We start from the raw sequence: 15,555 nt of genomic DNA, 5'->3' as shown, positions 1-15,555 counted from the left end.
TGTTGGGCCTTCTATTTCGATTATCTTATTTATCTATGGTAGTTACTGCTCCTTTCTTTCCAGACTATTCTATCATGACTTTCTCATTTTCATATTGTTTTGATATGCTTGTCCTTATCTGACCTTGTTGTCTTGTTTTCTCTTGAACCGAGGGTATTTCGAAAACAACCTCCCTACCTTTCAGGGTGGGGTAAAGTTTGCGTACACTCTATCCTTTCCAGACCCTACATTATAGGATTCATTGGGTATGTTGTCGTTGTTATTATTGTCTGATCAAATGATGTCACATAAATTGAGACATAGAAGTACTAATACTTGATTAACGAATTTCACATTTCTAATATTTACGTAATTCTAACTAGCAGTCAAACTCGTGTTTTTGCCTTCCTGATCGAGTTTATACCTCTAATGAAATGCTATCTTAAAAATTAGACTCCCTTCGTCCTATAAAAATTTTCTCACTTTTTTTGTTAGTTTGTTTTTAAAAAATTGACATATTTAAAAATAATTTAATTTTATAAAATAATTTACATGCACATAAATATTTAAAGCTTATTTTGAATCACATATGTTAAAACTCTTTGTACTCAAAATGCTCATTAGAATATTAATGGGGTACACGTTCCCAATGGCCGACATGCTGTTCACTGTTTGTGAGTCAGTCTTCAGACAATTACTACTTGAAATTTGATCCAAACACACACATACCAAGAACATTTTTTCTCAAAAATTGCCACGTAGCCTCTCTAGACTCTTCCATGCAACAGTGCTTGTGCATATATACCAAGAAAATAAATCTAAAGTGAACGGCGTAAAAACATTTGGTGAAAGCCAAAGAATTTCCCCAGCAAAGAAAGGTTAGCCTATTAAGAAAATGAGGCAAAACAGAGAGTTATGGGATTTTCTTGACAAGGGTGGTTGCCTCTCTCTGTTAACCCTATGATTTTTCAAAAAAAGAATCATAAATCAACAACCCTTGGATTCATGTTAATTTTCTTGGAAATTACTGAATCTTGGAACTTGGAAAACAGCATTCATTGTTTCTTCAACTTCAACATCAACATCTGTAGTCATTCCTCTGTTTCTTGATTTCTCCTTTTTGATCCATAATATGATAATAATAATAGAGGCAGTGATGATAATGATGTTTATTCGGATCAATTCTGGGCTAACCGGGTCGGGCCTAGAGACTATCCGACCCGTATCTTGGCTTGGCAGATCACCTTTGCAGCCATGGCGTGGTCGCCTCTCTTTTGCATCGATCTCTTTGCATATCTGAGCCTCTACTTACTGAAATATACATGAACTAATACTTTTTGTTTTTGTAAATTTATTACTCCCTCTATCCCAATTTATCTAAGCTTTACTTTTTAGTTTATTTGTTAAAATTCTGTGTCGATGTTATATAAATTAGAACAGAGGGAGTAATTACTTTTTGCTCCAAAGTTTCAGCTTATGCTTCGGTGGCTTCACTCTTCTTTGGTATGCTTATCCTTTTGTTTTCACGTGTACACGATAATCTTTATGTCTTAAAATATTTGTCGCATTTTTTATTTACACTTTTCTTGAGAAAATATTTATAAGGATAGTATTTTGATTATTTTATTTTTTGATGAAATTTTTTAGATGTTGACTTATAAAATTAGTCCATTGATGTATTTAATATAAGAGTAAAATGAGAAAAAATCATTTAATTTTATCCTGGGTAAAATGAAAGTATTTTTAGTTTTAATTCAAACTTTTTCCTGATGTGTATGCAAAAATTTTGCTTTAACATTTTGCGTGCTAAAATTCATTTTTTGGTATGGAAATCAAAGAAAAAGAAAGACAAATGAAAAGTAAAGATACTTATGCTTGATATTTTTATTTCAATTTGAGAACTCTGAAAAGAAGGCAATTGCAATGAGTTAGATAACCCAATATTTCAAATGCATTGCATCGATGAATAAGTATGTATTTTAATTACTTTATAACATCAATATTAATATGTCTTATATTAATATTCATCAATATTAATATGTCTTACATTGTATTTTAGTGAAAAGATTAATTATATAACTAAACTTATACATTCAAACATGTTATATCTTTTTTTCTCTCTCTCTCTCTCTCTCAATCTTCGAGGGGAAGACCAAAAATTCCCTTCCCAAATACACTCAATCTTTTAGCATTTTTTTATTATTCTGGATGGAGAATAAAATTATAACCCAGCATTAGCAGGGTCGTTTGTCCAGTGAAGTGAGATAAGAAAGAGGACGGCCCATTATGATTAAGTCCACTGGGCTTCGTTCAGGCCCATGCCAAAGAAAAAACCCAACTAGCAAGCTATTTCTACCACATCGAATGCAGAAAGATTCTTAGCTGAGTTTATATTGCAAAACATTCATAACTATGCTTGTCCCTTCGGGGACATCCGATAAAATTGGAACGATACAGAGAAGATTAGCATGGCCCCTGCGCAAGGATGACACGCACAAATCGAGAAATGGTCCAAATTTTTTTCCAATCATTTTCTTTGTTTTTGCTTTTTTACTCATCATGTTCTATCAAAATTTTAACCTAACCTAGCATTTTTTGGGCTTGGAAGATTTAGCTCAAAATGGAATTGTTCGGAAGAGAACATGTGTTTCGGTATTGCACAAATATGATTCAGTTATATATTATAATATACATGTGATTTGTCTAAGCAATTTTTTTGAGATTTTCAATAGGTCAATACCAAAATTTGCTTTCTGGCTTACTGATGTGATGATAATTTAGACTCTTTCAAGCTTCCTTACATACAGAAGAGTTAGCGAAGGTACAAACAACCCTAACACCCGGAAAATTATATGCCTCTATAATAGCCTGCCCTATTTATTCCCGAGGGACAGAGGAGGCTAGGTTAGTCAAAGAATAACCCATAGACTTCTTTTTAAATGTGAATACCCATAGACTTCTTTTTAAATGTGAATATGCATGTCGAATACTCTCCGACATTGGGTAATGAGTGCTGTGAACATATAAATTTAACACTTAATAGATAGTGTTAAAATTTGGAACAACATTTGTTTTTGTTGTGTGCGTTATTTGATGTTAAAGTAAAGGAGGTAACTCACTCGTTGATAATCGAATACTCAGAAATTGTCATCAATAGATAATAGCCAACATCACTAGTTGATAGGCTACAACAATCGTGGTCATTCCTGCAACTCATAAGCAAATCGATACGAACAATATCCTTTTCCAAGTCAGATGTTATTTATTGCTATATTATTAATATTTGTATCACAATTTTTACTACAAATATGTGTTGCTGTATTTTATTTTTAAACTTCGAACTCCCGCTTATAAAAATAAAGAATATTTTGATGTCCACAACACTTGTATTTTATTTTTAAACTTCGAACTGCCGCTTATAAAAATAAAGAATATTTTGATGTCCACACGATCGAAGGATGATTAAATCTCTAGATCAGGCATCAAGCTTACATTAAAGATTCGTGTGGCTGAAAAAGCTCTTAGCTATTGAATCAAAACTCCAAATTGAATAAGTATGTGTTTGAACCAAATGGCCCAAAGTCTGTTAAAACAAAGAGAGAAAAAGGACGCGTCTCATTAGTTGTTGCTTTTTCTCCTTATGGTACTTATGTTTCACAAATCACATATGGTGATGTTCCCTTGAATATGAAAATCAAGTTGTCTACTATTATTTCACAAAATTAGTCACGTTATTTTCAAGAAAGTAGTTATAATAAATAAATAATGAAATTGTCATCTGTTAATTATTTGAGTTCAAACTATATTAATAGTTTATTTAGCCAAGTTTTTGAGAAGTTAAGAGAACTTTTAAATATATATATATATATTTTACAAAAATTAAAGTGGTAAACCAATTTTTTAGGGAAAAATAAAGTGTTTTGAATAGTAGTAAAAAATATTTTCCAAAAGCCGAAAAAACTTTTTTTAGGAAGAATTCAAATTGATGCTCTAATATTGGGAAATGTGTTTTTCAAATTAATTAACTAAACACATATTATTACTCTTCAAAAGTACTTGGCCAATCAAACTACGTTGAAGTTATCGACAGACCCTCTAATTTGTCCGTGTATTCCACTTAGACTCTCCAACCGAGACTTGTACCATCTGAACCCTCAAAGACCACTTTTACTGTGCTATATAGACACAAAGTTATTATGCAGCCATACAACATAGGTGCGTATAATTCACACCAAAATGACCAATAAAATAATGACACGTGGATTTTAACTTAAAAAAAATGAAACCCCCCCGCCCCCCAAACTCCTTCTCCTTCTCCTCCACTCGTATGTTTCTCTACCTCGCTGGAGCTGACCACCGGCAATTGGGAGAGTTCAACCGTCAACGACCGCTGACGCCACCACCATCCAGATCTGTCGCCACCATCGCCGCCACCCACACTTCTCCTTCGCCTTCTTTCTCCAGCCATCATCTCCTCCACACACCGCCTAGTTTTCACCCGTGGCCTTTCAAACGACCAACCTTACTCCCCAGAATAAATGGAGCAACCGCTGGCTCTCTCCCTCCTCCGTCTCTTCTGCCATTAAAATCTAAACCAACATGAAATCTAAACCTATATAAGAACAAAATAGATTAAAAACAAGAAAAAAGATATAGAAAAAATGGGAGGGGATTTAGGTTTGAAATAAGTAGTGGGGGACGGCGACGGCGGCAACAGGTTAGAGTTTAGGTTTTATTTTTTTATTTTTTTTTACTTACAATATTTCTAAAAAAAAATAAAAAAGGAAAAAAAATGGCATCTTACGCCATTTGGGGCAGTGTACTGCACGCGGTGGGCCAGCTCAACAGATTGTGTCTAAATGGCAAAGTAAAATTGGTTTTTGAGGGTTCAGATGGTACAAGTCTCGGTTGAAAGGTCTAAATGAAATATACAGACAAGTTGGAGGGTTTGTCGATGACTTCAGCCTAGTTTCTATGTTCCTCATATTTACTATTCATACATTTATAGTTTTCTTAGGGTCAAGTTCATGAGTTTATTCTCTATCTAAATAATAATAATAAATAAATAAATAATAAGGATGATGTTGGTCCTGTGTGCATGGCTTTCCAATTGGAATCTGCCTGTAAAAAAGTCTATAAAAGTCCGTTGTCGCTTTTTCGGACATAGTATTCGTTCTCAAGTTTTAAAATTATTTTGGTCAGTTTTTTAGTGAACTTTTTCCCGTTATAAAATTTAAAGACATTTTCAAGTTAAATACATGTTCACAAGCAATTTTGACTTTAAATACTTCTTCCGTTTCAAAATATTTATCTTACTTTTTTTTTAATCCATTTAAAAAAGAATGTCTCTTTTCTTTTTTTGGCAACTCTTTAATTTCAAATTTCTATTTAACATGTCTAAAACCACAAGATTCAACTTTAAAAACTATTTCTCTCACATTTTAATTGAATCTATGGCCAATAGCTGTATTTAATCTTCTTCGATCGTCCTCTTATTTACTACTATTCATAGGTTTATAATTTTTTTTCAAATTCATGAGTATATTCTCTCTCTAATATAAAATAATAATAAAAAAATGATGTTAATCCTGTGTGCGTGACTCTCCAACTGGAACCTGGCTGTAAAATATTTATTGAGTCCGTTAGATAAATGTTATTCACATCAGATATTTACATCAAATTATATAAATTTATTTAATTTAATAAAATAAAACATATATTAATTAATCATAATTAAATTAAAAACTAATGTTCATGTATATGTTATGTTTCTTTATTGACTTGATATAAGTACGAGCAATTTTTTATCAAATTCGTTGACACTTGTGTGTTGAGTAATAAATAATTACTACCCAAACTCTCTAAGCAACAGCGTGCTTTAGTTAACAAACTACAACATGAAACCTTGATTAATAATAATAATAATAATTTAATAATAATAATAATAATAAAAACTACAACAACCTTCTAAAAGAGGAGCAAAACAGAACAATAAAATGTAGCCAGGTGGATAAGTCTCAAGGAAAAAGACGAGTACAATGGAAACCAACTGTATGAAACACTCAATAAAAGTTAACTTAAAAATACTCTCTCCGTATCATATTAATTGTTCACATTACTATAAATATTCGTCAAAAAATATTTGTTCATTTATAAAATCAAGATAAAATTAATTAAGTTTTTCCTACTTTATCCTTAACATTAATTGTTTTCTAAAGTAATCAATAATAATTAGAGTGCAATTAATAGGAGAAATATAAGGATAATGTAATAAAAATACACTTTTATTTACGAGTTCTTAAAAGGAGTGTAAAGAAAAAAGTGAATAAGTAATATAGGACGGAGAAAGTAAAGATTACGAAAAATTATATAAAGATATTTAAATTTTCTAAGCGCACACCATTGATGTGGGACTCTAAGTCTCTAAGTCTCTAACTCTCTCACGTCCAAAACCGGATATCTATAACACGAACAATATAAGATGATAACGTCTAACATCGGATCCTGTTTTAATTATCCTGTTTTACTGTGTCGCTTGCATTATTTCATTGCAATATCGTTTTAAATCTTTTAACCTTATCTGACCCCCTTTTTATGCTTCTATTGAGCCGAGGGTCTCTCGGAAACAGCCATCCTACCTTGGTAGGAGTAAGGTCTGCGTACATTATACCCTCCCCAGATCCCAAGATGTGGGATTTCACTGGGCTGTTGTTGTTGTTGTTGTAACGTCTAACATCGGATGAAACAATGAATCGATGAACATGACTCTAACATCATATCAATTTATGAAATTGGAAATTCAAAGGAATCAATATCTGGAAAAAAAAATGCAGGATTGTAACTAAGGTGAAGAAGATCACTGACTGTCAATGGTTCCAATATGTGAGTAAAAGAAGATGAATACAATGAGCTAATCTAAGCTATTAATATGCTACCAGCTAAACCACTAACGCCAATAACAAATCAGCTTTGTAACTAATTTAAGTTAGAAACTTTCTAATTTCACACTATAATCCTCTAACTTCTATTATCAATACAATGTCATCGTGGTATTCGACAAATGGTTCGATATCTCATACTTGTACACGTTTCACCAAGAAGTACACTTCATTGAAATGAACAGAATTTATAATTTCCGTTCATTTTTTACAAGCATGTGTCCATCTCATCTCTAGAGTGTCAGAGGGTGTTTGGAATGACTTATTTTAAGTTTATTGGCTTTTAAGTATTTTCTTAGTTTTTTATTATTTGACAATGACAAAAAGTGCTTACTTTTAGATAAAAATAAGCAAAAAGTTAAAAGTTGGGTATTACCAACTTATGGCTTTCAGCTTATAAGCTACTATTCTGTCTCATAATAAGTGTCACCTTAGGAAATCAAGATATAAATTAGCTAGTTTTTCCAATTTTATCCTTAGACAAAAAATGACAAGTTAAAGTAACATATAAATGACGATTGGACAAGTCTCATAGTAACTTGGTATTATTCATGCTCTAATCAAGAGGAAAAACTAATTTATTTTTATTATATAGGGGTAATTTAGTAAACTTCACATTGCAGTATTGGTTTCTTAATATGCGTGTTTTTTGCTAAGGTGACACTTATTATGGGACGAAGGGAGTACTTTTTAAAAGTAAGTCCAAACACCTCATAGTAATCTGTAAAGCAAATTTCAATAAACAAGATCTGTTTTATAATCAGAAAATAGAAAGAAAAAATCATTTAATTAGAAATGTAGAAGAAACTGAAAATTATTCCGAGTCTACATAATTCATTATGCATCCTAAAGGAATTTAATCCCCTTATTGTACCCGAAGATTTAGATTACTTGCACGCAGGATGGGATGGATACTCCTATTTGGAGTAGCGGTACCTCAAACGCCAATAACTTCGTCGAACTTAAGATAATTATGTACCACACAAAGGCTCGATTTTGTTTGTAAGGAAAAAAATGCAGAAATTTCCATTAAAAAAACTGAGGCTAGTCCTCTTAATAGTGTGAACTAGGGGTGCACATGAACCAGGTTGGTTCAGATTTTTCAAAGACCAAACCAAACCAATTGCATCGGATTTTTAAAAATATAAACCAAACCAACGAAAATCGGGTTTTTCAACCTCGGGTTTTTTCAATTTTTTCGGGTTTTTCAGGTTTTCCCCCGATAAAGTCTTCATACAAAATATATAACTTGTACTTCAAATATTTCTTTAGTCCTAGTAAGATATGACTATCTAATTAAGATATTTATTACGAAAATAACACAAAATGTCAGATGAGAGATGACATTGTACTAAAATATTCAACAACAAAAAAGTAATGAAATTGCATAAAATAAAATGATCATAATCTAAAAATACTAAGTCATGCTATAATAAATACGGCTAATTTATAAGGCATATAGAAAATGATCATAATCTAAAAGTACTAAGTCATGCTAAAATAAGTATGGCTAATAAGTATTAATTGCATGACTAAATATCAATTAAAGGAAAAAAAGAAAAGAAAATTAAGTCATGTAATTTCACTTTCTAAACCAATATAAAACTAAAGAATATATATCTAACATTATTGTCATTCCTAGTGTTAGAATTGAATTTCTTTTGTTAGCATTAGTATTGATTCGATTTTTGTTGAGTTTTATTTGAGTTACTAATATCTATGGGCTATGAAATTTATTGGATCATTCAAAATTCTAATTCCAAGCTTGAAATAATATGTTAAAAGACAAAAAACTATGAAAACGTTTAAGAAACATTTATAGTTTTACATTATACATAAATATTATGCATAAAATATTTTTGAAATTTTATAAATGTAATGTCGGGTTGGTTTGATTCGATTTGACTTTTTTTTAGTTAAAATCAAACCAAGCCAATAGTGTTCAGTTTTTTTTTTTTAAAATCAAATCAAATCAAACCAAAGCCTAATTAATTTTTTTTTCTCGATTTGGTTAGAATTAGCGGTATGGCAGTTTGTCAATTTCCTTCTTACACTCCTAGTGTAAACATGTGCTATTATGTCTTATCGGAAAAATCGTAACTTATTGGATGTGAAAAGGCGCTATCAAATTGCATCATTTTTCACGGTGTCTTTTCGAAAAGTACCTATTCATTTTTCACTCACACCTCTTAAAAATCCAACAGGGGGCACCTGGCACAACAATCTTTCTTTTTTTTTTAAATTAATTTTCCACTAAGATGACTTAGTGGAGCTTTTATTTATTAAATAAAGAAAACAAGATAATATTCCAAATCAAATAAGGTACAACAATCATGAATCAATGGAACAAAATATTTTTCTCTCCATCTCATTTTAACGCTAGCTTTAGCTCAAAAAAATTTATTCTGAAAAATCTGTCACTTAGGAATTCATGCTTAAGTTGTCAATTATTTTAACTATATCCTTTACATTAAATATTTTTTTTCTTGATATAACTCAATTCTCAAAGTATCTAATTAATAAGGTTAACATTAAATAATAATTATACGGGGAAAGAACACCAATGCCCACTACACAAAATAATTACCCTTTCATACTCTCCTTACTTTCATACCTCCAATACTATTTACCCTTCCCACCCATTGTAGCTTTTATAGGTAATTGTCTCTTTTTTCTTCTTTTCCTTTTTATTTCTTTACTTCTTATTGTCTTTACTTCTTCTTTTTTTCGATTTTTTCGTTTTTGTTCATTTATTTCTTTCCCAAATCATACTATTTTTATTTTCTTTTTCACCATAATTTGAGTTCATAGTTAATTCTAGCTCCTTTATTTTTATTTTTTCTCTATTTTTTTTTAATTTCTTGTTCCTTTTTAATTTCATCTATTTCTTTTCTTTTTATTTTTTATCTGCATAATCTAATTTCATTCACCTTTTTTGTTAGTTTAATTTATTGTTTTTGTTATTTCTGGTATTTTTTTTTATTTTTTCTCTTTTTTTAATATTTTTTTAGTTCCTATTTTTTTTCATAATCTAATTCTACCTTTTGGATCATTTTTTTTTTTAATTTTTTATATCAATAGGAAGGATAACTGATATATATATTTTTTTCTATATCTCAAAAAATAACATATTTTAGCATATAGTATACCAAATCAGTAGCAGTTGAAGTATGCTATTGCAGTATACTATGATACCCACATGATATATATCATGTACTAATATGGTAAGATAGGGGACTGCCAGTTCATTCCTTCAAGAAAAACACTCAGTCCTCTATGATACCCACATGGTATATATTATACACATAAGGTATCATAGAACGTTGGATCATTCCTTCGAAAAATACTACTTAGTCTTTAGTGATACCCATATGGTATACCATATACTGATATGATATCATACAGGACTGACAGTCCATTATTTCAAGAACACATTGAGTTCTCTATGATACCAACCTGGTATATCATATACTAACAATGTATCGTAGATAGTAGATTTATTCCAACACTGCTCAATCATATATGATGCTCACACGGTATATCCATATACAATCAGGGTATTATAGAGGAGTGGTTCATTTTTTTTAAAGGCTCCTTGGTCCTCTATGATACCCACACAGTATATTTATATACTATCAGGATATCATAGAGGATTGGTTCATTTCTTTTTTTTTTTTGTAAAAAAAAAAAAAAAACACTCCTCGGTCCTCTATGATACCCATACGTTATATTCATATTATGTCAGAGTATCATAGAGAACCGGTTCATTTCTATTTTTTTAAAAAAAAAAAAACACTCCTCGTTCCTCTATGATACCCACATTGTATATTCATATATTGTCAGGGTATCATAGAGAACTGGTTCATTTCTATTTTTTTTTTTTAAAAAACACTCCTCGTTCCTCTATGATACTCACATTGTATATTCATATATTGTCAGGGTATCATAGAGAACTGGTTCATTTCTATTTTTTTTTTAAAAACACTCCTCGTTCCTCTATGATACTCACATTGTATATTCATATATTGTCAGGGTATCTAGAGAACAGGTTCATTTCTTCGAAAAAAAATACTCTCCAGTCCTCTATGATACCCACACAGTATATTCATATACTGCCAAGGTATCATAGAGAATTGGTCTATTTCTTCGGAAAAAAAGCACTCCTCATTCCTCTATGATACTCACACGGTATATTCATATACTGTCATAGTATCATAAAGGACTGGTTTATTTCTTCGAAAAAGAATACTCTTCGGTCCTCTATGATACCCACACAGTATACTCATTTACTGTCAGGGTATCATAGAGAACTGATTCATTTCTTCGAAAAAAAACACTCCTCGATCCTCTATGATACCCACACGGTATATTCCATATACTGCCAGGTATCATAGAGGACTGGTTCATTTCTTCGAACAAAAACACTCATCGGTCCTCTATGATACCCACACAGTGTATTCATATACTGCCAATGTTTCATAAAAGACTGGTTCATTTCTTAAAAAAAAAACACTCCTCGGTTCTCTATGATATCCACACAGTATATTCATATACAGCCAGGGTATTGTCACGCCCCGAACCATGACCTGGACGTAACATGACACTCGGTGCCTGACTGCATGTGACCGAGCGAACCACATGGCTTGCTGAATCATCATGATACATAACATAAGCGGAATATAACGTGAATGCATGATGAGCCTTTATAAAACGTAGTAAGTCATGATACTTAATATAAAATACTTGTTTAAACATGAGTGCGGAAATAATCATGAATGAGCCAAAATGGCTATACGAATCCGAATGTTTGACATGACATAACCGACTTGTCTAGTTTATGAAACCTGTACCGTGAGTCTGACTGGGAAACATACTTACTGGGACAAGTCCCCCAGCATACCTTTAGATGCAAAACTAAATAAAGCAGGACAATGTCTAAACCCCGAATGAGATGGGGCTCACCAATAAGCTAGTACGTGCAAGTCCTAATGAGCAGAAGCATCATCCTGTAAATCCATACCTGCATCGTGAAATGCAGGCCCCCGGGCAATAAAAAGGGGACGTCAGCACATTGAATGTACTGGTATGTAAAGCAACCGAAAGAAACAACATGGAATAACATGATAATAACTGAAACTGAAAACCTGGACATGAACATGAGCATGAGTAGTGTCACGGGCCGACTCCTCCTATGCGGCAGCGGCACACAAATAGCCCGTGCGGCGCCCGTAGTCCCACTTGACTACAAGCCAGCCTTTCCTTATCCAGGTTTTCTTGGCACGACCCCATGCCTATGATGAAGCTAGCCTCAGAAGCTTAGCGTTCCTTGTGCCGCCCGTTTGATGTCAAGGCTTCAGCCTTGTCTTGCTAGCATACTCTCGTGGCGCATTTCATATGCTGGGTCTCTTCTATGCGCACCCCTTGGGTGGCTACGGACATGCATGTCCCTCGCCTGGCACTGAGCGTCGCTCTTGCGCGCACAGTCCTATCCTCAAGCTTGATACTTGCCTTGTGTCGTGCCCGAGTAGGGCAACTTCAAATCCTTGGCCTTTGTCGGGTGCGGTCCTCTTTCATGTGCCTATGGTTGTCCCATAGCATTGGCAAACATAGCCCTCGCGACTTATTTCCATCCCTTGTGGTGCAGCGTCACCCCACGACTACACGTCTAGGCCAACGAACCCTTGCTTGCAAGGCTGAACCCAAGCCAAGCTCACAAGTTAATAAACAAGGCTCTTGAGTGGTGCCTCGAGTACTCAATCGGCACGGAGTTCTTTAACATCCATTAAGATAGCCCGCGGGGCATAATCAGTTCCTACGTCAAGCCTCCGGCACTCGTTGTGCGGCCAACGCGGCCCGCAGGCACGACGCCGTCCATAGAGTCCCCTAACTCGTATGGATACCTAGGACACTCCTATGAGGTGCCTAGGCAGGCCCTTGAGGTCCTCCCTCAAGGTTGCTCACTTGGTGCGACTGGCCGACAACACGCACGGGGGAGGCTGGCTGAGCTGTGACACCTCTGCCCCCCTTATATATGCTTTAAAAAGAAAAACCCAAGTTCTAGCACTAGACATCATTTTGCCAGAGAATCACAATGGGCCTTTCTCACTCTTCCGAACTCCAAATGAGGCGTCGTCTGTTCCTAACTCTTTCTCTTGACTTCCTTCACTCCTCCATGAAGTTTTGTCTCATCCCCATACTCGTGGAACAAGATATAGCCTTCGGGAGCTTTATCACCGACACTGCTCCTTGGCTAAGTCAAGCCCTTAGGTGAACGATCTTAAAATGACGCCAAACTTGGTAAGCACATTCCATAACATCCTAGGAAGGGTCCCCTCACCCTAAATCCCAAGATTCCATCCATAGCTCGGAAACGCACGGGACTGACACTTAGGCTCGCGCGTGGCCTCGTCCGCTGACGACCCATGGGCTCATCCCAGATCCTTGCTAAACTTCCTTGGCACTCTTATAATATGCCATAGAGCATCTCTAGATGCTTATTGACTCTCGCCCGTCGGAGCCCCTTTTCAATGCACGTCACCCGCGCACGACTGACACTACCTGCGCGGCCGACCCTGCCTGCGCGCACGGCCGACACTGCCTGCGCGCGGCTGACACTCATCAACGCACGTCTCCTGCACGACTGACACTCGCTTGGCCCTCCTGGGCGCCAAGGCACAACGAAGGCAGCCCGTAACATTCTCCCCCACTCAAGCTCGTCATCGTTCTCGATGACATAGACACGTCCACGTCAACCTGGAGTTTGCCCCCTCGGGGTCTCACATCTCCTTCCCTAATCCTTTGGGTCTAAAACCCATCTCATCTCCGCTTAAAAATAGAGTCGTGCCCCATGCACTTCTCCTCCCTAATTTCTTCCAAGCGTGCCTCTGCACCCCACTTGGAAAGTGCCTCCGCACTTGCACCCTCTGGTGGCTAACTTTGTGGTGACCGCCTGTCATCCACACCATGTTCCTCACGGCCTTTATCAGATCAGGAAACTTTGTCTCCCATCTTGGTAATTTCACCATAGCACCCATTGGTGTGACTTCCATAGTCTCACTGCGACCTTTGCAGTTCCTTCTTACCGTTTACTTCGGAAGACAATCGTCATTCAATTTTCACATGGCCCAACGCCTCTTCATAGGCGAATACTCCCCCACTAAAAGTGGAAGACACTTTTCCTTGTTTTTCAAGGTAGGCATCCCTCGATGTGGCAACCTTTGCCAACCATTTCCTCATGGTCGTTTGTCCGTTTTCCTCCGCAAGATCCCGCTATACCAGCTGTATAAACAAATCAAGGCTCGACCCCATAAATTGAAGTTAACTTTCCCACACACTGACACTAGCGGCTTTTCAAATCTAATCTTGTCCCCTTTGACGTCTCAGACGGCCCCTGCATGACCCACACTCCACAGTGGTATCTTTGGCACTTACATATTTTGCACCCTCTTGGCACTCGTCAAGTTCTTGGGACGTACTCGTGGTGAGTACTTCATTTCCTCAAAGTGGTAGTTCGCCCATTCTAAACAACATCTTTGTTCTTAAACTGTCACTCCGTCGACAGATTCCTTACGATCCTGGTGTGCCTCAGCACTTGGTTCCATCTCTGTGGTTCCCCGGTCGTTTGGTGTACCCCAGTATTCTCTACTCTGGAAAGACTACATTCTAAAACTTGGAAACCCCATCAAATCCGAAGCTTAGCTAACCCCACTTTACCTTGGCCTCCTCACATCTGTGATTCAGCCCATTGCCTCCTTGGCTAACTCTTGTATCTCCCCACTCTGGTGGTTCGACACATTTCCACACATCTGCCTCCCCAGGCTAAGTGGTTCGGCTTGCCTTCATCATCACCTCCCTGCCCTAGCAGTTTGGCCTAATTCCAGCTTTGCCTCCCTACAAAGTGGTGCATCATCCTTCAACGATCTCCCCATTTCACGCGGTTCGACTCTGTCCTCTTCCTGCTCCATGCAATTCAACATTCTAACCAACAATGCCTCTCCGTCTAGCGGTTCAGCTTGGTTTTAATCTATGCGTCCCTACCTCTGTAGTGGCTCCCTTCTGATTTTGCCTCCCCATTAAAATGGTTTGGCCTTCCATTTCAGAAAACATGGTGGCTGCCTCCACCTCATTGTGACATTCAATCATCCCGCAAGGAATCCTGCTCTCAGGTCATTCCTTACGTTGTCGCGGCTCTCTAGCACGCCTTGCTCTAACTTTGTAGAGCTCCAACTTTGTGGTGCTAGTTCGTCTCCCGTCGAACGTAGCACCCAATCCTGCAAGCGAAGCTTGCTCCATGTTGTAGGCACCAAGCCCACTTGTCCGACATGGTTTTTGAGGGTCTCACCTTCCATTCATCGCAACCCTTAAGATGGCTAGGCATCCGTCATCTTCCCCAACAACGTCCAACCCTCGAAGGACGCTTCTCCAAAATGGCAGTAAGCCATCATTAATTCGATACTCGTAGTTGTTGCCCGACACACAACATATACCTTGCTTTTCTTAACAACTTTCGTCTCCTAGCTCAAATGTCTTTGAAATCTCATTTAGAATCATTAAATATTACTTCTTACTCGTCAACATGTCGTATACGTCATACCCTTCGTGAGTCTATTCGCGGTACGCTAACGGGGAAATTTTCAAG

At 36.0% G+C, this 15,555-nt stretch overlaps 1 long non-coding RNA gene and 1 other non-coding gene across 2 annotated transcripts; both read left to right on the top strand.

Moving 5' to 3' along the window:
* The first annotated feature begins 610 nt into the window (after positions 1-610).
* On the top strand, positions 611-2,740 carry LOC132602993 (uncharacterized). The gene is made up of 2 exons (XR_009567919.1): positions 611-1,482; positions 2,221-2,740. It is a non-coding gene; the product is annotated as an uncharacterized LOC132602993 (long non-coding RNA).
* Positions 2,398-2,500, top strand: LOC132604676 (U6 spliceosomal RNA). Its single transcript, XR_009568791.1, has one exon. It is a non-coding gene; the product is annotated as a U6 spliceosomal RNA (small nuclear RNA).
* Positions 2,741-15,555: the final 12,815 nt, after the last annotated feature.

The sequence above is a fragment of the Lycium barbarum genome, chromosome 7 (genome assembly GCF_019175385.1).
Source record: "Lycium barbarum isolate Lr01 chromosome 7, ASM1917538v2, whole genome shotgun sequence".
Taxonomy (NCBI): domain Eukaryota; kingdom Viridiplantae; phylum Streptophyta; class Magnoliopsida; order Solanales; family Solanaceae; genus Lycium; species Lycium barbarum.
This window is presented reverse-complemented; position numbering and strand designations above follow the sequence as displayed.